A 22,094-nucleotide genomic window follows, 5' to 3' on the forward strand; every position below is an offset into this window, starting at 1 on the left:
AACTAGTGAGGGATCAGAAACCAAATGTCAAGTGTATAATGACTGAAGAAACTGGGTGTGCAAGTGTATAATGACTGAAGAAACTGGGTGTGTTTAGCTTGGAAAAGAAAACACTTTCTAGCCTTCCACCTCACCTCTACCATACAGACCAGTGTGTAATATTTTCCAGAAGATTTCAAGAGTTGTTAATGCACACTCCATAATTACAGAAGATTGAGATAAACACTTTCTTTCCTCTAAATGACTTAGTGTTCAATATCCTAAAATGCTTTAATGTCCATGAAAATGATGATCAGTATTTCTCAAATAGGACCATTCCTTCATTCATTTAACAAATATTTATTAAGCACCAATTATTAGCCAACCACTCCTCCAGGTGCTTGGGATACAACAATGAACAGTTTTAATCTCCTGGAGGATAGTCTGGGGAACAACCAAGCTGGGTCTCTATTCCTCTAACTCGCATTGTGCTTCCTCATTTCTAAGTCTTTGACTATGCTCTCAGCCTTGAATGCTCCACGTCTAATCTTAATCCAAACACTATCTCATCCACGAAGCTTTTTTCATCATCATAAGCAAAAACACTCCCTCTTCTCAGTAAACCCATAGCTCTTAGTATCTGTACCCATTTCTTGCTAACAGACTATGCCTCTTAATTACCTTTGGATCTCTCACAATATCCAGGACAGTGTCCTGCATGCACAGGTACTCAAGAGATATATGCTGAACAATCACCTTCAAATAATTGAAGGATTATCTTGTGAAAGAAGGCAGACTAGGTCTCTACTGTTCCACAGGAAGAACTAAGAAAAAGAGATAACATTAGATGCAAATTCTGCCTCAATTACAACTAACAACAAACAGGTTACCTTACAGCTATGAGTGACCAAAGGTGTTCCAAAAGGCCAAATGACTATATATCAAGTGTTTTAGCAATCTATTTCACTAATCTCAATGATTAACTCTTAAAATTCTAGGAACCACTATATATATATAAAAACACATAATATATAGTGTATTATATATCCCATATAATATATATTATATATTGTGTACATTATAGTGCATATATAGTATATAGTGTATATACAGTGTATATATAGTATATATAGTGTGTACATATCTATCACTGTATTAGACAAAACTATCTGTAGTAATACTAAAATTCTTAAGTTTAAACATTCAACATCTTTTATTAGTACAGTGATGCATCGCTTAACAACAGGGATACTTTCTAAGAAACGTGTTGTTAGGCGATTTCATCGTTGTACAAACCTCAATGTACTCCCACAAACCTGGATGGTAGAGCCTACTACACACCTAGGTTACACGATACAGCCTATTGCTTCTAGTTTACAAGCTTGAATGGCATGTTACTGCACTGAATATGCTAGGCAACTGGAATACAAAAGTATTTGTGTATCTAAACACAGAAAAGGTACAGTAAAAATACTGTATAAAAGATGGTATGCCTGTATAGGACACTTATAATGAATGGAGCTTGCAGGACTGGCAATTGCTCAGAGTGAGTGATGAGTGACTGTGAAGGCCTGGGACATTACTGTACACTACTGTAGACACTATACACATAGACTACCCTAAATTTATTTTTTTAATTACACTACAAGATTGTGATGGCTTTGAGGTCACTAGGCAATAGAAATTTTTCAGCTCCATTATAACCTTATGGGACCACCACTGTATATACATATATGTGCCCCACAGTTGACCAAAACGTCATTATGTGGCACATGACTGTATAATGGCTATATAATAATGCCTATTATGTATCACGCACAACGTTAAGAACAGATGATAAGAGTCAAAAAGGCACTGTCTCTATCCTGGAAGAATCAATACAATGTTGTTTGCTTATGTTCCCAAAGCAAACCTGATATAAATCTGAATGCCCAGGTCATCTACCTGAGTAACAAATGCTCCTTAGATGAGGAAATTCCTTAGATTTTCAATATTTTGCAATCAGAGAAATAACTATGAAGCCATCAGTTTCCCTTAAAGTCATCTATTCACATCCCTAAATCCATTAAGTTCTTTGAACTAGCTACTCATTCTGCCTTTCTAGTCAAAAAGTAGAAAACAGAAGAAATCACAGGACACTTCCAGATGCCAAGGACATCTCTGATTTTTCTCCCAAACTAAAAGCTGTAGTCTTTGCTGGCAGGGACCCTGCCTTAGTCGTGTCCCCAGTATTTAGCAGTGCCCAGAACACAGCAAAAGAGTGAACAAATGAGCAAGCGAATGAGTAGGAGACATGAATGAGTCCAATGTACATGGATGAAAAACAGTACCTTAAAGAAGCTCTAACCATTTGTTTTTTTATTAGAAATCTGCCAAGGAATGGAAGCATACAAGTGGATCCTTAAGTTAGTTTTCAGGATTTAAATTGGAGTGCTATTTCTAGGTCATTTATTGATAAACAACTACTGTAAGTAAACTTAAGGTCCTGTTTGCTTCTAGGGGACTAAAATTACTTTCTCGATCAGCAGAGCTAAATGACCAAATTAGAATGCAAAGAAAAACCCAAACCACTTAATACACTCACAACTTGACCCATAAGATAATCAATAACTTATCAAACTGATTTGTTAACAAACTGCGTAGAAAGCAAAACAACTTCATAGCATCAAGTGTTTAAACTGCTCTTCAAAAGTCGTAAAATCAGGCCGGGCACTGTGGCTTACACCTGTAATCCCAGCACTTTGCAAGGCGGATCACATGAGGTCTGGAGTTCCAGACGAGCCTGGCCAACATGGTGAAACCTTGTCTGACTAAAAATACAAAAATCAGCCAGGCGTGATGGCGGGTGCCTGTAATCCCAGCTACTTGGGAGGCTGAGGCAGGAAAATCTCTTGAATCCACGAGGTTGAGGTTGCAATGAGAGAAACCACACCACTGCACTCCAGCCTGGGAGACAGAGTGAGACTCCATCTCAAAAAAAAGTCCGAAGATCCACGTTTTTCCAAATTCTCACTTGAACCATAAAATCAAACTGTATAGGTTTTCCTTGAGTACAAAAATGATACATGGTCACTGCAGAGAGCTTAGAAAATATATACAGGTTCAAAGAAGAAAATTTAAATTACCCATTACGATGCATTCTCTCCCAGTCTTTTTTTCTATGCAGATATAACTTCTTTATATACTGTTACTCTTCCTAACCACCAGGCAACAGACAACACATCTCCCACTGTGGCAGTAACCTAGGCATCCTTAGTAGAATCATGTTCCAGGGATACTTTCTCAGCGTCTAAATTTTACAGATGTGTACTTACATAAAACAAGACCAATCTGCTATTGAGTAACCCTTTAAAGTTTCCCTTAACTCCTGAATTCTACAAAGACAAAGAATGCAGATTCAAGTAAAAATGCTCCAATGACTAGAAATGGACCTAAATTTAACAAGGGAAGAAACTGCTCCCATTGGTTTTATGTACCCTAAGTCTGATATTATCATATGTTCTGCTCCAAGTAGGCCAGGTCCTTTGTGGTCTATAACCTTCCATTTTTACCTCAAAAATCCAGAGTAAGTTCCTCCCCAAAACTTTGTCAGTTTTAAACTAAGAGTATGAAACAAGGAGAATGCAGGGTCTGAGTTCCAGTGTCTGCTCCACTACTAAATAATTGAGTGGCACTGAATCCTAGCTTCTATCTCATTTTCTCCATTTGTCAATAGGAATATCACTATTAACACATATCACAAGGCTGTTATAAGGCTCCAAAATCCAACAGATCAAACACTTTTGAAAAAATATTATTCAAATGTAAGGTGGAAATCTTTTGAAAATACACATCCCCTATAATAATATAAAACACAACTTCCTCTGATATACAAAGGTGCCATTTCTGACGTTGATGGCTACCCACGTATACAAAGTGGGACGATACCATCAACAGTTTTGTACACAGGGTAGACAAATAAAGTGTCATAGACTCACAGACTCAACTACCCTAGCAGAAAGAGACACCATGTATCATTCACCTCCTGCCATGACAGTCTGCTCCATCTTCATTCAGAAAGGTCAACCTGACCCTGATTGCTGCATGTTTGACCGTTGTGCCTGTAATTACCCAAAATTTGATGGCCAAGCCACAGAAACTTTTTAAAGTTAACTTTAATAATTTAATAAGCACCCATGTACCCATCAGCCAAAATCTAGAATCTTTATGATAACCTACTTCCATCATATTGCAATCCCCTCTTTCTGTAAGCAAACAAAATTTGCAACAGTCAGTGAGTTCTAGCAGTCTTTCCTTTGTTATCCATTCCTCTCACAAATCTGTTTCAACACAATAGTACTAATTAGAAACAAGGGCTATTGATGGTGTCAAAGGTCAGGCCCCAATCTTAAAAAAAAAGATGATTCCAATTTACAAGGTTTTTAATAAGGTCACACTGGCACCATACTCTACCAATCAATCAGAAGATCAATCTTATTTCCTTAGTAACCACTATACCACTGAGGAGGACTCTAGGTAGGAGAATTCCATTAGAACTTTTTGTTTTATACTCCAGGTGAAAACTGACTGAAAGTCAGTTTACTGGGTATAGGCTCCTTGACACAGGCTCATCCTAGAATAGCTGGCCAACTCTATGGAATCCAGACTCTCTACACTGATTTGAAAACAATGAAAAACAGAGATCATGCAGTTTCTGGAGAGACTCTCTAAAAAATCCCACCCAGGACGGGCCTGGTGGCTCACGCCTGTAATCCTAGCACTTTGGGAGACCAAGGAGGGAGGAAGAGGCCAAGAGTTCAAGACCAGCCTAGGGAGCCAGTACAGTCAGATTTTGTCTGAATTAAAGATAAAAAATAAATTAGCCAGGTGTGGTGGTATGCACCTCTAGTCCCAGCCACTTGGGGAGCTAAAGGCAGATTACTTGAGCCCAGCAGTTGGAGGTTGCAATGAGCTCTCATGGAGCCACTATACTCCAGCCTGGGTGACACAGCGAGATCCTGTCTCAAAAAAATAAAATTTCCTACCCAAAGACCCAGTCATCTTCAAATTGTTAGCATTCAATTCAGAACAGAGTTCTCTAAGCCTATGTTCTAAAAACAGTTCCTCTATTGCACCCTAAGTTTGAGGCCCACTCTACAAATATGAGTCTTGTTACAGACTATTTCATCAATTGATGATGGGAAACAAGTCAGTGTGGTATTAATGTAGGTCCAATTACATCAAAATCAAATTGCTTTAGATTCATGGTAAAAATTCTTAGAGCAACCAAGTGGCTTAGTAATTATTAGAAACTAGGCCTTTATTAATAGTCTCAAAGTCAGAGCTCTTATTTAATATGGTCCTAATTATCTCATATCACATATTCATACTTATCCTTTTTTTATTATTATTTTATTTTGAGACAACGTCTCACTCCCTTGCCCAGACTGGAGTGCAGTGGCAGGATCTCGGCTCAGCCTCCTAGGTTCAAGCGATTCTCCTGCCTCAGCCTCCCAAACAGCTGGGATTACAGGCACCCACAACCATGCCCAGCTGATTTTTGTATTTTTAGTAGAGAAAGGGTTTCACTATGTGGACCAGGCTGGTCTCAAACTCCTGACCTCAAGTGATCTGCTTGCCTCGGTCTCCCAAGGTGCTAGGTTTACTGGCGTGAGTCACTGTGCCAGGTCACCTTTCCTATATTTTATCTTGTTATAGTACTAAAGTTTGACACTGTATGAGTCTCGTTTCCTTTTTGTTTCATCTGTTTTGTCCTGATCCCATAGAATAATAAGAAGATCCCAAGAAGAATTGAAAGACATCACATTCTCAGGTTATCAGCTGATATACATGTCAAATAGAATGGCAGCCAAAGGTACCTAACTACAAAAGGTTACTTAAAATAAGCAGAATGTCATTGTTATAAATATAAAAACAACATCTGGTTCCATATAACAAAGCTATTTCCATATCCCAACAGATGGCCCACAGTAATAATGCTCTGCTGATCTGGTTATAACAAATTCTATTAAATCAAAAATCCTGTACAGCAGATGCCTTTTCCAATTTCAGAGTAAGTCAATCTCTTTAACCAAAACACTATGCTTTGGTTCTTATTTGTGCACTAAAATCACGTTACGCCAATTAAGATGGTCAAATTTTGTGACAGTTGTTATAAAATGCCACTGTGTTTTCTGGGTTTTGGAGTGGAAGAGGTAAAGAGTAACTCCCTCCAGGACTGAAAGGCTAACTGTTCAAAATGGAAAACAAAAATTCACAGTTAAAGGAAGGCTGAGGAGAGAGGTAAAAGTGAGCTTTAGCTGTCTCAAGCCAAGGTTTCTGAATAGTGGCAACGTAGAAAGCTACGTGACTAACAAAGCCAACAGTGAAGAACAGTGAAAATAATGTAATTTCTGAGCTGAGAAGCTTTAAGCAGGGACAAACAAAAAAATGTCTAAACAACATGTATCTTTGTACGCTGTAGTGTTAAGTCCACTTTTAACAGAAAAGTGGATGTGATGTCAACTTAAAATTGCTGTTTAACTGTTTCCCCAACTACATTCGAAATCAAATCTTCATATTCTGGTCACGTCCTTACTTGAAATATTATCCTCTATTAATTCATAACACAGTAAACAGAACAGTGTAGTGATTAACAGCCACGGAGTTCTGAAAATAGACTGCAAGGGTTCAAATCCTGGCTCTTTCCATTGCAAGCTATGTTCCCTTAGTCAAATTACTTAACCTCTCTGTGCCCATTTCCTCATCTGTAAAACTACCATCTTTATAAAATTTACAACTAAAATAAATTTATAAAATCTACAATATATTTATAAAATATATTCATAAAATTTATAAAATATTAAGGGTTTTAAGACATGGATAATGAATGTAGAGTACTTAGAACACTTTTAGGCCTATAGTAAGGTCTCAAAAAATGTTAGCTATTATTATCATTATCATCACATGAACTCCATGAAAGTTCTGAATGAAAAGAAATATGAAATGATTTGTCTAAAAAGCAGAACAAATAAGCGGCAGAATCCAGGGGAAAAAAATCTTCATTTTAAGTCCGGAAGAAAATCAGTGGGCTGAGTACAGTGGCTCACGCCTGTAATCCTAGCATTTTGGGAGGCCAGGGTTAGCAGATCACTTGAGTCCAGGAGTTCGCGACCAGCCTGGGCAACATAGCGAAACCACTTCTTTACAAAAAATACAAAAATTAGCTAAGCATAGTGGCGCACATCTGTAGTCCCAGCTACTTTGGGGGGCTAAGGTGTGAGGATCACTGGGGCCCAGGAGGTTGAGGCTATAATGAGCCATGATCACGCCACTGCCCTCCAGCCTGGGCAAGAGTGAGACCCTGTCTCAAAAAAAAAAAAAAAAGAGTGATTCTTTGAGTAAATACATTTTCCAGTCCCTCTAAGTCTCCAGGAGATTACATGAGGATGCTTTAAGTTAAAACAGCAGCATAGAGTAGTGGAAACAGCACAGATATGAACTAAGAAGACCCACTTGCTCCACCAATTACTTAGGTGTACAACCCTAAGCAGGTCACCTAAACTTCAAATTGCTCATCTTAAGATGTTCTGACTTTATCACAGGCTTGTTGAGATCAAATGAGAGAATGTATGAGAAAATGTATATAAACCAATAAAACACTATATGAATGTTCAAGGGCCATGTCTTATTCATGTTTATATCCCCGATGCCTAGCAAAATGCATGGCAGAGGTTATAATCTAAAAGAAGGCCATGGGAGGGGTTGGCAGGGCGAAGATTCAATGAAAATGGGGAGGAGTTTAAAAGAATTAACAAACTTGGCCAGGCGCGGTGGCTCACACTTATAGTCCCAGCACTTTGGGAGGCCGAGGCAGGCAGACCACTTGAGGTCAGGAGTTCAAGACCGGCCTGGCCAACATGGTGAAACCTCATCTCTACTAAAAATGCAGAAATTAGCCAGGGATGGTGGTACATGCCTGTAATCCCAGCTACTGGGGAGGGTGAGGTAGGAGAATTGCTTGAACCTGAAAGGCAGAGATTGCAGGAGCCAAGATGGCGCCACTGCACTCCAGTCTGCGCGACAGAAACTCCATCTAAAATAATAATAATAATAATAAAAGAATAAGAAACTCAAATGCCCATCAACTAAAGCAATGGATATCAACATAGTATATCCATACAGTGGAATAATATTTGGCAATAAAAAGGAATGAAATACTGATACATGCTACATGGATGAGCCTTGAAACATAAGCTAAGTGAAAGAAGTCAGACATAAAAGACCATATGCTGTATGAAATGCCCACAACAGGCATTTGGAATTATCAACATCTCTACAAGATGTTAGGTACATTAGTGGCTGCCTGGAGGTGGGGGTATGGGGAGTGACTGCTGATGGGTACAAGGCTCCTTTTTGAAATGCTATCCTAAAAATGACTGTGGTAATGGTTGCACAACTTTGTGAATACACTAAAAACCGCTGACTTGTATACTTTAAATGTGTGAATGAAATGGTACGTGAATTATATTTCAAGACAGCTTTTTTTTTTTTTTTTTTTTAAGAGTAATAAAAGTTTAAGGAGAGAAGCATTAAAGTATAGAATCACCAGCTTTGGAACATAAGTTTGTTTCTTTTTAAAAGGAAATACTACGAATTACCATACCAGATCCTAATGTCTCTACAAATCCTGTGAAAAACATATCTGGCATCTATTCTTACCCTTCCTTTCAAATTTCTCTCTAAGGTTACAAATTATCTCCTCTGGTTTCATTCAATTGTCTTTTCATTGTAGCCACTGCTTCTGAACTTCTACTCTGCATTTGAAACTGTCAAACCCCGCCCTTGCAGAAAATCTTCCTTGGCTTCTGTGAAACTGATGCACTTTCTGGTTCTTCTCAGAATGCTATCAGCCTATTACAGGACCCAAAATTCCAAACCTCAAAGCTCTTTTTTCATTATACTACTATCCTCCCAACACACATCTACTGATGTGTTTTACCACCATCTATATCCCTGGTCAATGCAAAATCTACCTTTCATCTAATTGTTCATTGTATATGGAAATAATTACATGCATAAAGTTAAGTAAGTTGCCCAAAGTCCCTTCTGATTTTAATACCTTATTATGAAGATTTAATGAATTAAACACATTTAAGGCGCTTAGAACTACATCTGCCATACAGTAAGTAAACGTTAGCTATTATTTTTTTCCTATAACCACTATCTTATAACACACCCTCATCATCTTATTCCTAAAATTCTCCATGAGCATTCTAATCAGTCTCTCCACTCTCAGGACACTCAACTGATACAAAAACCTTCCTCAGGAACAAGATGCATCATCTTACTCTCATTCTTTAGAATCCATTGTGGTACCCTAACAAACTAAACCCTCTATCCTTGAAAGATCCTCCACCAATACCCCCCTCACCAATCCTAAACTCATTTATTATTATTCACCAACACAGATGATCTGACAGTCAAGTTCCTTGATACCATTTGTACACTGCCACTTCTCTCGCTTTGCACAGGCCCCTTCGCTCTCCTGAAATACATCTCTTCCCCTTTGGAAATTTGTATCTTTCTCAAATGTCACTTACACTTTTGACTTTGGTTGTACTGTTATCCCAAGGAGAAGTCCAATGCAAAGTCCAATGCAGTTTGGTAATTCTGAATGATGTACATGTTTCCCCAACAGAAAAAAACAACTCCGTTCTTTCGACATAAGTTGAAGCTTTCCAAGAGACCGCATATCTTATTTGTCTCTTCATACAGACTACTTCACACATAGATAACACGGAACTTTACAGAAGTACACAAATGCTGACTTACCAAAAAAAAAAAGCCTCTGTATGTATCAGAACAACATTCTCTATTTTCCACTGCCCCACCCATACTTAGCATAATGAAAGCAGACAGAATCTAAAATCTATATTTAAATATTTTCATTCTACATAGAACGAAAGGGAATATACGAACTGTACCAGATAAAAGGGGAAAAAAGTCAAAAATATACTCAAAGAATGTACAATGTGAAAAGCAAAGTGAGAATTCAGGACACTTTGGAATCTAGTAAGTGACTTCGAAACATTAAGATTTTCTATTTTACCCAAACTAATGAACAAAAAAAGAGCCAAAATAAACAAGTTCTAGCCTCATCCAAAAAAAATCTAACGAAAGCATGAGAAACTTCCCAGCTTCGTCCTCAGCAGCACAAAATCAAGAAGATTCACCTCAATTCTGAGACACAAAAGCAAAAAGAGAAATCCTCCTATTTAAGAAACTAAAACATTTAATCACATCTATATAATATATGTCACTCAGAAAAAGAGAGAGGAGTTACTGCTTTTCTATAAATATTTGCTAGGGACCAGGGGGAATAGTTTTCTCTCACTGTTACTGCGGGAACAATCTGTGGTCTCAAAAGAGCCAAACAGAAGATGAAAACCCTAATCTGGAAGAGACCTTAAGAAAAAAACTACTCAAAACATGTTTCAAACCAGTTTCAAAAAAGAGAGTGCAATGGGTACTCACAAGGGGAAAAGTGAAGTAAAAGAGCTTGTACAAAATAAGTGACTAGGTGAAACTAGTGCTGCCTTGTGAGAAAAAGAGCTATGCATATAACGCTCCTATGACATCACGCTTTTTCACTGGGAAACAAAACGGAGGAAAACAAACACAAATAAATCTCAGAAAAAGACCAAAAAGGTGCCCACCAATCTCTAACTCCTTCAGGAATTAGAGTGAATGGCTCTAACTCACTCAGGAATCCAACTAGGGACAACACAAACGTGGAATGCACCAACACGGAATAGTAAAACCTTTGCTCACCAGACACACAAAAGGTAAAATCGAGAAATGAAAACTATATACCTGAATTCATCCGTAGCAAGCGCTTATTCTCTATGATTAACCAACAGAGGAAAGAATAAGAGCAGCTAATGGAAGAGGAGAAAAGATGTTAATGAAACTAAGCCCTGTTATGTCCCCTACTGGCCTCAATTTCAGAGTACAACTCTTGATTCTTCATCTAACCAACAGTCGGCCTCGGCAAAGCAAACTGATCCTAACACCTTCCATGCCACCGGGAGGAAATCACAGAGGAAAAACCATCCCGTTAACCTCCCTCCTCACCAGCTGCAAAAATGGAGCTGGGAGGGGGGGCGGGAGACACTCTACCACGTGGGCAGGATGCAACACACACAGGACAGCAACACGTCCGCATGGAACGTCTGCCTTTGCCCTAATCCCAGCAAAGGACACAGACACAGGATGGGCGGGAACGCAGGCACCCTCGCAAAGGCCTCCTCACCCCAAAGGGCCACCCCGAGGCGTGAGTTACAGCCCGCCCGGGCGGCAGAAAAGCGCCCCCAAGCTTGAAGGGAAGAAGCCGCAGACTGCCGGGGCCGGGGGCTAGCCCCGGCCAGGGGACAGGTCATGGATGGAAGGAGACGGTAGCTGCCCTCGGACTAGGAGCCCCCGGGATCCACGGCTGGTTCCCCGGGGCCCCGCCTGGGGGAGGGGCGGGAAACGCGGAGCCGCTGCTTCCCGGCTGAGGGGCAGCAGCAGCTGAAGAGAAGCGCCGCGGGGGAGGGAGGGACCCAGCCCTCAGCGCCCGCCGGGCCCCAGCCCGGACCCAGGCCCCCTGCCCCGCCCGCCGCCCACCCCACAGCGCGGCTGCGACTAGAAGAGAGAGGGCGTCTCGCGGAGGGCAGCCCCTGCCTCCGATCTGGGAGATGCCCCAGCCCCGCCTCCTCGCCCGCCGCCCAGGCCCGGCCGCCCCGTCGGCGGGCACTTACCTCAGGCTGCGCAGGCCGGGACGGCCCGGCCGAGCCCCCGGCCGCTGCGTGCGTCTCCGCCCCCCGGGAAAGGTCCCAACGGTGCCTAGTGCGAGCGGCCGAGGCCCCGAGCAGCGCCGAGAGCGGCGGCGGCAGCAGGAGCAGCCAACATCCGGGGCCGCGCACCCGGAACTACTTCCCGACCCACATCCCCCTCCCGCCCTCGCGCCACCTCCTCCTGCGACGTCGCAGCGCCGCCGGCCCGGCGTCGGCGGCGTCAAGTCCCTGCGCGTCCTCGGCCGCTTCGACGCACGCGGGATCCCTCCGCTGGGACAAGTAGTGCCCTGAGACTGCCGGGGCCTCGGCTCCGCGGGTGTCATCTGGCGTCCTGCAGTTCCAAGCGACTTGGGGTCCTTGTGCCTTGGAGTGGCGTCTGGGGAGCAAGGGCAGCGGAAGCAACCCCGCAGTTGAGGACAGTAGGGATCGGTGGCTTTGGACCCTGCCCGCGGAGACCTGGGGCCCCCATGCCCCGAAGAAATGGTGCCACCTGTCCTCCCCCGCCCCCCCACCTCCGCCACCTCACCGAAGCGCCCGGCACCTTAGCCTCCTCTCCAGGAAACCGGACCCCTTTTCTGGCACACCGTGGATTCCGGGACCCCCAACAAAGGCTCCTTGGACCTTCAGGACACCCCTCCTTTCAGAACTTCTTGAGCCCCAGGTGCTAGACTCATGTCTGCGGAGGCCTTTCCCGTGCCTGGTCTTTCTTTCTTAAAGGAGTTGGAACTCTAAAGGCCCTTCTGACTCTCAAGGTAGCTACCCAGGTTATGGTCCTACTATCAGTAGGTGGAGCGTTTAGAAGGGTAGTTTGGTCGACTAGTGAACTTTGGAATTTACTTCTACGTCAGTCTTCACTGATTTTTCCTCTAAACTATTAGCACTGATAGACTGCCCTATAATTTCACACTTAATTACATTCCAGTGTAGTATTTGCTGTTGCTTCATTCGCGTTAGTCATATATTCCCCTGCAGCACCAAACACGCTTTTGAACTCACATTGGGTGGCTCAATATTTGGAGACTTAGGTATTTGTTAGATGAATACTGGGCTGATTGGATGAGAGGAAAAGGAGAGGCATGAGTGAATTGGCCCTGGGTACTTTTTGACATAGCCTCAAAGGGTTCAGATAAACTCCAGCAGATCTGAGCACACAATTCCTTCAGTAAATATTGAACACTTGCCATTTGGTCAAGCATTTCTAGGCACTGGAGATTCAAAGTACTCACATATTCCTTTTGTTTATAAGACTAGCAAGATTCTGAAGGTTCATGTACTCATTTACTCAACAAATATTTGCCAATCACTACTAAGGTTACCAGACACCATTTTAGTGCTTGGGATGTATCAGTAAACAGAAGAGAGAGAGAAAACAAGTACCCTTCCCTCTTGGAGCTTTCATTCTAATATAGGGAGAAAGATGATAAACGTAAGAAAATTATGTAATATGTTAGAAGGCATTGGATGCTATGGGGAAAAAAAAAATACACCAGGATAAGGGGTATGAAGAAAACTGGAGGAAGGGGGTGTGCAATTTTTTTTTTCTTTTTTTCAGAGGGAATCCTGCTCCCTCGCCCAGGCTGGAGGGCAGTGGCACGATCTCGGCTCACTGCAAACCCCGGGTTCAAGTGATTCTCCTGCCTCAGCCTCCTTAGTAGCTGGATCACAGACGCGCGCTACCACGCCCAGCTAATTTTTGTATTTTTAGTAGAGGTGGGGTTTCAACATGTTGGCCAGGCTGGTCGCGGAACTCCCGAACTCAAGTGATCCGCCCTCCTCGGCCTCCCAAAGTGCTGGGATTACAAGCGTGAGCCACCGCGCTTGGCCTGCAATTTTGAATAGAGCTGTCAGCATGGGCCTCATTTATAAAATGACTTTAAATCGGAGACCTGAAAGAGCTGAGGGAGTCAGCCATGCAGTTGACTGGGGAAGAGTGTCCTTGGTGAACGGCCCTGAGACAAAAGCCTCGGGAAGTGTTAGAAAGAATGAGGAGGCCAGGACGGTTAGAGCAGTGAGCAAATGGGAGCGGGATGAGGAGATAAGATCAGAGAGGGATCTCAAGTAGGGAGCTGTAAGAATCTTGGCTGAAACAGAACCACTGCTGGGCTTTGAACAGAGGAGTGATAGGATCTGACTTGCGCTTTCAAAACGTCACTCTGGTCAGATCACTGTGGCCGCCGTGCTAAGAGCAGACCTAAGAGGACGATGGTGGAAGCCAGAGGCTCCATTACCCAGGTACAGAATGATGGCTCGAACCAGATGGTAGCAATGAATAAGATGTAGATAAGATGCAGTCTCAGCCGGGCACAGTGGCATTTGACTGTAATCCCAGTTATTAAGGAGGCTGAGGCAGGAGGATAGGAGCACTTGAGCCCAGGAGTTCAAGTGCAGCCTGGGCAACACAGCAAGCCCCCATCTCTAAACAATAAGCGTACAGTCTGTCTACAGTCTCCCAACACTTTGGGAGGCAGAGGCGGGAGGATTGCTTGAGCACAAGAGTTCAAGAACGGCCTAGGCAACATGGGGAGACTCTGTCTCTACAAAAATAAAAAAAAATTAGCCAGCAGGGTGGTGTGCACCCATGGTCCCAACTATGTGGGAGGCTGAGATGGGAGGATCCCTTGGGCCCAAGAGGTCAAGGCTGCAGTGAGTTGTGATTGCGCCACTGCACTCCAGCCTGGGTAACAGAGCGAGACGCTGTCTTTAAAAAAAGAGAGAGAGAGTAGACTTAGCTCCAAGTCTGGAGCTTTTGTTTATTTTTTTCTTTATAAAAATTTTTTAACTTTATAGAAATGGGATCTCACTATGTTGCTCAGACTTGTGTTGAACTCCTGTTTAGCACCATCTCTTACAAGTGTTAGGCAGCTCTGCTCCTCTCACTTGTCTGGGATTCTGAGGTTCTTCCCTAAAGTGCTCATCCTGAGCTAATGGGGGATAGGGCTGGAGAGAGAACAGAGGTGGTTAGCTGCCAGAATGAGGTGGGAAGATGGGGATCAGCAGCCTTTGGGAAGGAAAGAAGTATGAGTCCCAGGGTGTTAAAAGGTGGAGGGGCAATAAAATCTATTACATATGGGATTCATGCTAAATGAGTAGATTTTAGCTTCTCTTGCCACAATAAAAAAAAATGGATAACTGTGTGAGATGATGGCTCTGTTAATTTGCTTCACTATAGTGACCTTTTGACTATCCCATAACATCATGTGGTATACTTTAAATATGTACAACAACATGTGTTTAATTTTTTTTTTTTTTTTTTTTTTTTTTTTGAGATGGAGTCTCGCTCAGTCGCCCAGGCTGGAGTGCAGTGGCGCGATCTCGGCTCACTGCAAGCTCCGCCTCCCGGGTTCACGCCATTCTCCTGCCTCGGCCTCCCGAGTAGCTGGAACCACAGGCGCCCACCACTAAGCCCGGCTAATTTTTTTGTATTTTCAGTAGAGACAGGGTTTCACCGTGTTAGCCAGGATGATCTCGATCTCCTGACCTCGTGATCCGCCTGTCTTGGCCTCCCAAAGTGCTGGGATTACAGGCGTGAGCCACCGTGCCCAGCCTAAATTTTTTTAAGATTAAAAAAAGGGTGGAGGAGTATCCCTCCTCAAAAAAAAAAAAAGAATAAAGCAGGCTGGGCACGGTGGCTAATGCCTGTAATCCCAGCACTTTGGGAGGCCAATGTGGGAGGATCACTTTAGCTCATGAGGTTGAGACCAACCTGGGCAACAAAATGACACCCTGACTCTAAGAAAAATAAAAAAACTAGAATGGTTATAGCAGCCCGGGGAATTCTGGAACATTGTGAGGAAGAAAAGCTTAAAGCCTAGATTGAGAAGGCAGACCTAGATTCAAGTCTAATATTCCATAGCTTGCTTACTTTGTGCCTACATCCAGTTATTTGGTTTCTCTTAGCCTCTGTTTCCCTGCCTATAATAAGGAAACAATAATCATAGCTACCTAGCAAAAGAGACCATGCACAGGCTGCCAAAAATAAAGGTCCCCGAGACAGCTGTTGTTATTATTCATAAGATCCCAGTGTCAGCACAGAAAAGAGTATAGTAGTTCACTGTCTTGCTAGATGGGAGTGGACTAGAAGGGAGGGTGCAGAGCAGGAGAGCCTTCAAAGAGGAGATATTATCCAGCTCAAGGGACAGACCCTTAAAAGACACAGATTGCCCAGGGGAATAAAGTAGTGGTTTTATTGTTTTGTATTGTTTGCAATCTTTTCCTAGCTTCATCTGAATTCTGAATTTTCTGAAAGGAACACAGCCCAGAGCTGGGCTGCAATAGCCCTACAAAAACCTTGATTGGACACTGGCAGTGCTTCAACAGCAGAGTGTTCAACACTTCACATGACCCAGACACTTAGATAAATGAGCCTTTACCTGCTCCTTTTCTCCCTCTGTATTTATTGTAAGAGGAAATTAGAAAATGAGAAATGAATTTAAAATGAGCCAAGACTTGCAAGAGGGAGAGAAAAACACGAGAGAGCCCCTCCTATTATTCCTAGCCCAGGAAAAGCCTTCCGGATTCCCTGGGTATCTCTATGTAATATTTTATAATTCTTGAATTAGGTTTTTTGAAAGGCTATACATAGGCCATCTGAAAAGTCTTGGCACTACTGACTGCTATTTAAGGAAAATGCTTGGGCGTTGGTCACTATGCACACTTACATAGCATTCAATAATCATTTAGCAAGCGCCTACTCTATACCAGGTGTTGTACTAAATACCAAGGAGTCAAAAGAGAATAAAAGAGAAGCAGACATGTAAACAGTTAATCCCAATGCAGTTTGGTAGAAATTTATACTTGTGCCATGGAAACAGAAAAGAAGCAAGGCTTAATTCTGTCAAATTGGATGAGGTGGAGGGTGAGGCACAGTCACTGGGGCCAAACAAAGCTTCACCCTTAAAAGGTAAAGTTAAGGCTAAATTTTAATAAACGAGTAGGAATTTGCCATGCAGAGACAGAAGCAAGACTGGGAGTAGAGAAAAACAATTACGGGCAGAGAACAACTTGTGCAAAGTCAGAGGTTGGGTAGATAAAAGTAGAGCCCACAGAAGTGATAGTCTTATAAGTAGTCATTAAATATTAGTGCCTGATGGGAATAACTAACTCATGCAGCTAGACCACATCACTCTATGTAAACCATCATTGAGTTCCTGTCCTCTGGTAGCTTGGTGTTGACTTCGGATTGTATCAGTAAGGCAAAATGTGATCCTTCCCAAAGACTCCACTACTTAATCATTATTAGTAGAAAGGAGCAGCTTAGATTATTTTTTCCCGGTAGAAGGCATTAGCCTAAAATACATTTTTTTTCCTAGGCTGTCAATGAATTTGCACTAGTGCATTCATAGCAATCTGCCATCCCCCACCTGCAACCCATCTCCATGTTCCTTGTAACCACCTGATTCAAACCTTGGTTTACCTCCACTCTTAGAATCAGCCAAGCTAATTAAAAGCACAGTGAAAGACACAAAGGCACCAAGACAGCTGAGCAAACATTAACAAATGCATAGAGTAAATAAAGTACTTGTATTATGTGTAAGCAATGGTGCAGATGAAACTTGGGTGGCACTAGGAAGGGTGAGTCAGAGGATGTTCAAACAGAGTAGGATCAAGGGAAATCTCTCTGCCAGTTAGTTAGCAATATATTTTGGGTTGATAGAAAGGAACCTGGTTAGCAGGAAAAAGTAGCCAAGGTTTGCAGCCCCAAGGAACCTGAAACTCTGGTACAAATTTGGTAGTAAGAAACAAGTGTTTAAAGTTGTAAAGATACTGGCTTACTCCATGCCTAATGAGCTAAATAAGAACCATCAAGAAACCCCAGTGCTGGATGGAGTTTGGGGGTGGGGGAATAGTTAACATTTAGTGTTCTTTGTGTGAGTAGCAACACAATAGGCCCTTTGCGTCTGTTTGGTTTTTTTAAATCCTTACAGTAAAACTACAAGGTGGTCATCATGTAAATGAAGAGGAAACAGAGGCTCAGTAGTTTAAGTGTCAGAGGTGGAATTTGAAGCCAGAATTGTCTGATCCTAAGCCCTCTCTTCTGCCTTCAAAGACTCTAAACCAGCCAGATTGTTTATACTAATGTGAGATACAGTACTTAAGGTACTGGGTGAGGCACTGTGAGAAGGTGTATTTATATCCAAGTATCACAAATAAAGGGTAAAGAGACCCTGTGGAAGACTATATAATTGTTCCCAAACACTTGTTGTGCCTCCCAGAATTGGATTGTAATTTCCTAAATTTGCCAGTTTCCTAAATTTCAAAAATTTGCCGGGGGTGTTGGCATGCGCCTGTAATCCCAGCTACTCTGGAGGCTGAGGCAGGAGAATTGCTTAAACCAGGGAGGTGGAGGTTGCAGTGAGCCGAGATCGGGCCACTGCACTCCAGCCTGGGCGACACAGCGAGACTTCATCTCAAAAAAAAAAAAAAAAAAGGGAGCGACCCTACCTTGAGCAACATAGTGAGACAGTGCCTCTAAATAAAAATAAAAATCCGGATTGTTTGCACCAATGTAAAATACAGTATTTAAGGTACTGTGTGAGGCACTCTGAAAAGGTGTGTTTACATCCAAGTATCACAAATGAAGGGTAAAGAGACCCTGTGGAAGACTATATAATTGTTCCCAAACACTTATTGTGCCTCCCAGAATTGGATTGTAATTTCCTATTGACAGCAGGCTTGGCTGTGTGACTTGCATTAGGTAATGAAATGTGAGTGGCAGTATGAGCCACTTCCAGCTGGAAGCTCTCAGTCAATGTGCTGTACCATGTTTTCCTTGCCTGCTCTCCTCATGACCAGCAACATTCTGGATAGAGGCTAATCCATCAGCCTCAGTCCCAGAGTGAAGACAATGTGCAGCAGAGCCACAGCTGACCTGGGAAGGACACAACGTAAGCAAGAAAAATAACCTTTGCTGATTAGGCCACTGAGATTTGCGGGTTGATACCATAGCATAACAGCCTATACTGACTAATGCAGACACTTTCTGAATCTTTCTCTTTAGTGACCCAAATTCTGGTGTCATCTTCAGGTAGAAAGATTGCTTGGGGATTACGAGAAGATATAGAGAACGGGATGATTGGTGTAGTATAGTGAAAGGCTTTAAAATACAGTATTTGAGGTATTTGAGGCAGGGCATGGTGGCTCACACCTGTAATCCCGGAGCTTTGGGAGACCAAGGCATGAGGATTGCTTGAGGCTAAGAGTTAGAGACCCGCTGGGAGCGGTGGCTCACACCTGTAATCCCAGCACTTTGGGAGGCCGAGGCGGGTGAATCACCTGAGGTCAGGAGATGGAGACCAGTCTGGCAAACATGGTGAAACCCCATCTTGACTAAAAATACAAAAATTAGCTGGTCATGGTGGTACATGCCTGTAATCCCAGCTACTCAGGAGGCTGAGGCAGGAGAATTGCTTAAACCCAGGAGGCAGAGGTTACGGTGAGCCGAGATCATGCCACTGCACTCCAGCCCGGGCAACAAAGCAAGACTGTCTCAAAAAAAAAAAAAAAAAAAAAAAAAAAAAAATGCCGGACACTGTGACTCACACCTGTAATCCCAGCACTTTGGAAGGCTGAGGCGGGCGGGTTGCCTGAGGTCAGGAGTTCGAGACCAGTCTGGCCAACATGGTGAAACCCTGTCTCTACTAAAAATACGAGAAATTTGCCGGGCATGGTGGCATGTGCGGCATGCGCCTGTAATCCCAGCTACTCTGGAGGCTGAGGCAGGGGAATTGCTTAAACCAGGAAGGTGGAGGTTGCAATAAGCTGAGATCGGGCCCACTGCACTCCAGCCTGGGCAACACAGCGAGACTCCATCTCAAAAAAAAAAAAAGAGAGAGAGAAAGAGAGACCCTACCTTGAGCAACATAGTGAGACAGTGCCTCTAAATTAAAATTAAATTAAATTAAATTAAAATACAGAATTTGAAACTCAGTCAGTCTTGATCTGTGGGCTCAGACAACCCTTTATAAGTGCCATGGACCATGTCATGCCCCAGAAGCTGGGGAACTTACAAAGAATGTTAAGATATAGTTCCTGTTTTTCTTTTCTTGTATTATTATTATTATTATTTTTAATAGAGGCAAGGTCTCATTGTGTTGCCCAGGTTGGTCTCGAAATCCTGGCCTCAAACAATCCTCCTGCCTCAACTTCCCAAAGTGTTGGAATTATAGGTGTGAACTACCATGCCCAGCACAGTCCCAGTTTTTTTGTTTGTTTGGTTGGTTGGTTGGTTGGTTTTTTTTTTTGAGATGAAGTCTCGCTCCTGTGCCCTAAACTGGAGTGCAATGGTGCGATCTTGGCTCACTGCAACCTCCGCCTCCCAGGTTCAAGTGATTCTTCTACCTCAGCCTCCCAAGTAGCTGGGATTACAGGCGCCTGCAACCATGCCCGGCTAAATTTTTTTTTGTATTTTTAGTAGAGATGGGGTTTCACCATGTTGGCCAGGTTGGTCTTGAACTCCTGAGCTCAGGTGATCCGCCCACCTGGGCCTCCCAAAGTGCTGGGATTACAGGCATGAGCTACCGCGCCCAGCCAGTACATGTTTCTGAGATAAGGACCATGCTCATTTGCTTCTATACCTAGTAACCCATCACTGCATGTGGCAGCCTCTAGGCACTAAATAAGTAAAATTTTGTCAAATTAATGCTATGAAATAATCTAGAACCATAACCAAAGTCCCCTAACTCCCCACAAAGGCTTTTCCTGTGTTGTGACATATTGCTAACCTGGGTTAAGGGATTATTAGTAGCTAATTTTTATATAAAACGTTATGTGTACCTAATTTATTTGAAATGTCACATAAAAGAAAAATATCTTGAACATTAGGATCTGCAGGCCCTGGAGCATGGTCAGTATTCAGTAAAGGAACTCAGTCCTCTCTCAGTAATCACAAAGAATGGAAGACACTGAAAAGCCCAAAGGACTTGGTAATGAGAAATCTAGCTTGAAGTGCACTGGGTACTAAGTTTTTAATGGGACCAGATTAAAAGAACATGTAGGTGAAGGTTAAATTTAGGTAAACAGTCTGGGCACCGTGGCTCACACCTGTAATCCCAGCCTTTGGGAGGCAAAGGCGGGTGAATCGCTTGAGCCCAGGAGTTCAAGACCAACCTGGGCAACATGGTGAAATGAAACTCTGTATTCCAGCTGCTTGGGAGGCTGAGGTGGGAGGATCACTTGAACCTGGGAGTTTGAGGCTGCAGTGGTCTGTGTTCGTGCCACTGCACTCCAGCCTGAGCTGTAACAGAGAAAGTACCTTGTCTCAACAACAATAACAACAACAAAAAAAATTTTAAAACAATTAGACAAACATAGGTGCAAAGTCCTAAGTCCTAACACTTTCCAGACATTTCCAAAGCTTACTGGAAAGTAATTGAAAAACCATCTGTGGAATGTCCTTGATGCAAGCATTGAAGAGAGTCCTGAGAACTAATTAGGACTGCTCAGATCTGTGGATCAGTTCTTCGAAACTAGGAAGAGATTCAACCTGTTGTTTCTACTATTCACTCAAAAAGTGACAATACTGCAAACATAACAGGCATCCAATTCTGGAATATGACAGTGTTGGCATAATTAGAATTTGAGGGCCAGGCACAGTGGCTCATGCCTGTAGTCCCAGCACTTTGGAAGGCTGAAGCAGATGGATTGCTTGAGCCCAGGAGTTCTTGACCAGCCTGGGCAACATGGAAAAACTCCATCTCTACAAAAAATACAAAAATTAGCTGGATATGGTAGCACACACCTGTTCTCCCAGCTACTACGTGGAAGGATCACTTGAACCCAGAGGTTGAGGCTGCAGTGGGCCTGATCATGCCACTGCACTCCAGCCTGGGCAACAGAGATCCTATATCAAAAAAAAAAAAAAGTGCAAGAGATAGATGAAACAAGACTGGCAAAATGTTGATGTCTGTAGAAGTTCAGAGGAGGGAACAATGACTTCTGTCAGAAACAGGAAACAGAAAAAGGAAATAATATTTTATATCAATAAATCCCTGTAATCTAGGAGTTGGAGATTTTCCTCCTCAATTTATAGGCAAGGGACACCGAGGTCACTCTGCTGGTGAATGGCAATATGAAGACTTGAGCATCAATTCGTGACTTTGAAATCCCTCCTTTTGCTAACACACCACACAGACTGCTGAAATATGTCATCTCATATTCTATTTTAGTGAAAATGAAGAAGAGTTGCTTTACTACTTAAAGGAAACTTACTTATAATTCCTATATATTTCACCTTTCCTAAAGGATCTCATTTCCACCTTTTAGCAACCATGTTGAATACTTACTGACTTATGCTGTTTTCAT

The 22,094-nt window shown here is 42.7% G+C and overlaps 3 protein-coding genes across 12 annotated transcripts in view; 2 read left to right on the plus strand and 1 right to left on the minus strand.

The window, feature by feature from the left end:
• FOXJ3 (forkhead box J3) overlaps nt 1-12,574 on the minus strand; it is a 152,294-nt gene extending 139,720 nt beyond the window's left edge. For 2 of the 7 annotated variants that reach the window (XM_050798704.1, XM_050798654.1), the window contains exon 1: nt 11,760-11,971. The gene's annotated coding sequence lies outside the window, so the exon portion shown is untranslated. Of the gene's footprint in view, nt 1-660; nt 955-9,560; nt 11,099-11,759; nt 11,972-12,321 lie in introns of those variants that run through there. The other 5 variants (XM_050798674.1, XM_050798645.1, XM_050798714.1 and 2 more) reach the window with 5 other exon arrangements.
• Nucleotides 1-22,094, plus strand: part of PPCS (phosphopantothenoylcysteine synthetase) — a 1,013,452-nt gene that overhangs the window by 876,735 nt on the left and 114,623 nt on the right. The gene's annotated exons all lie outside the window — the stretch shown is intronic.
• Nucleotides 1-22,094, plus strand: part of RIMKLA (ribosomal modification protein rimK like family member A) — a 169,003-nt gene that overhangs the window by 66,854 nt on the left and 80,055 nt on the right. The gene's annotated exons all lie outside the window — the stretch shown is intronic.

Source organism: Macaca thibetana, chromosome 1, assembly GCF_024542745.1.
Source record: "Macaca thibetana thibetana isolate TM-01 chromosome 1, ASM2454274v1, whole genome shotgun sequence".
NCBI lineage: Eukaryota > Metazoa > Chordata > Mammalia > Primates > Cercopithecidae > Macaca > Macaca thibetana.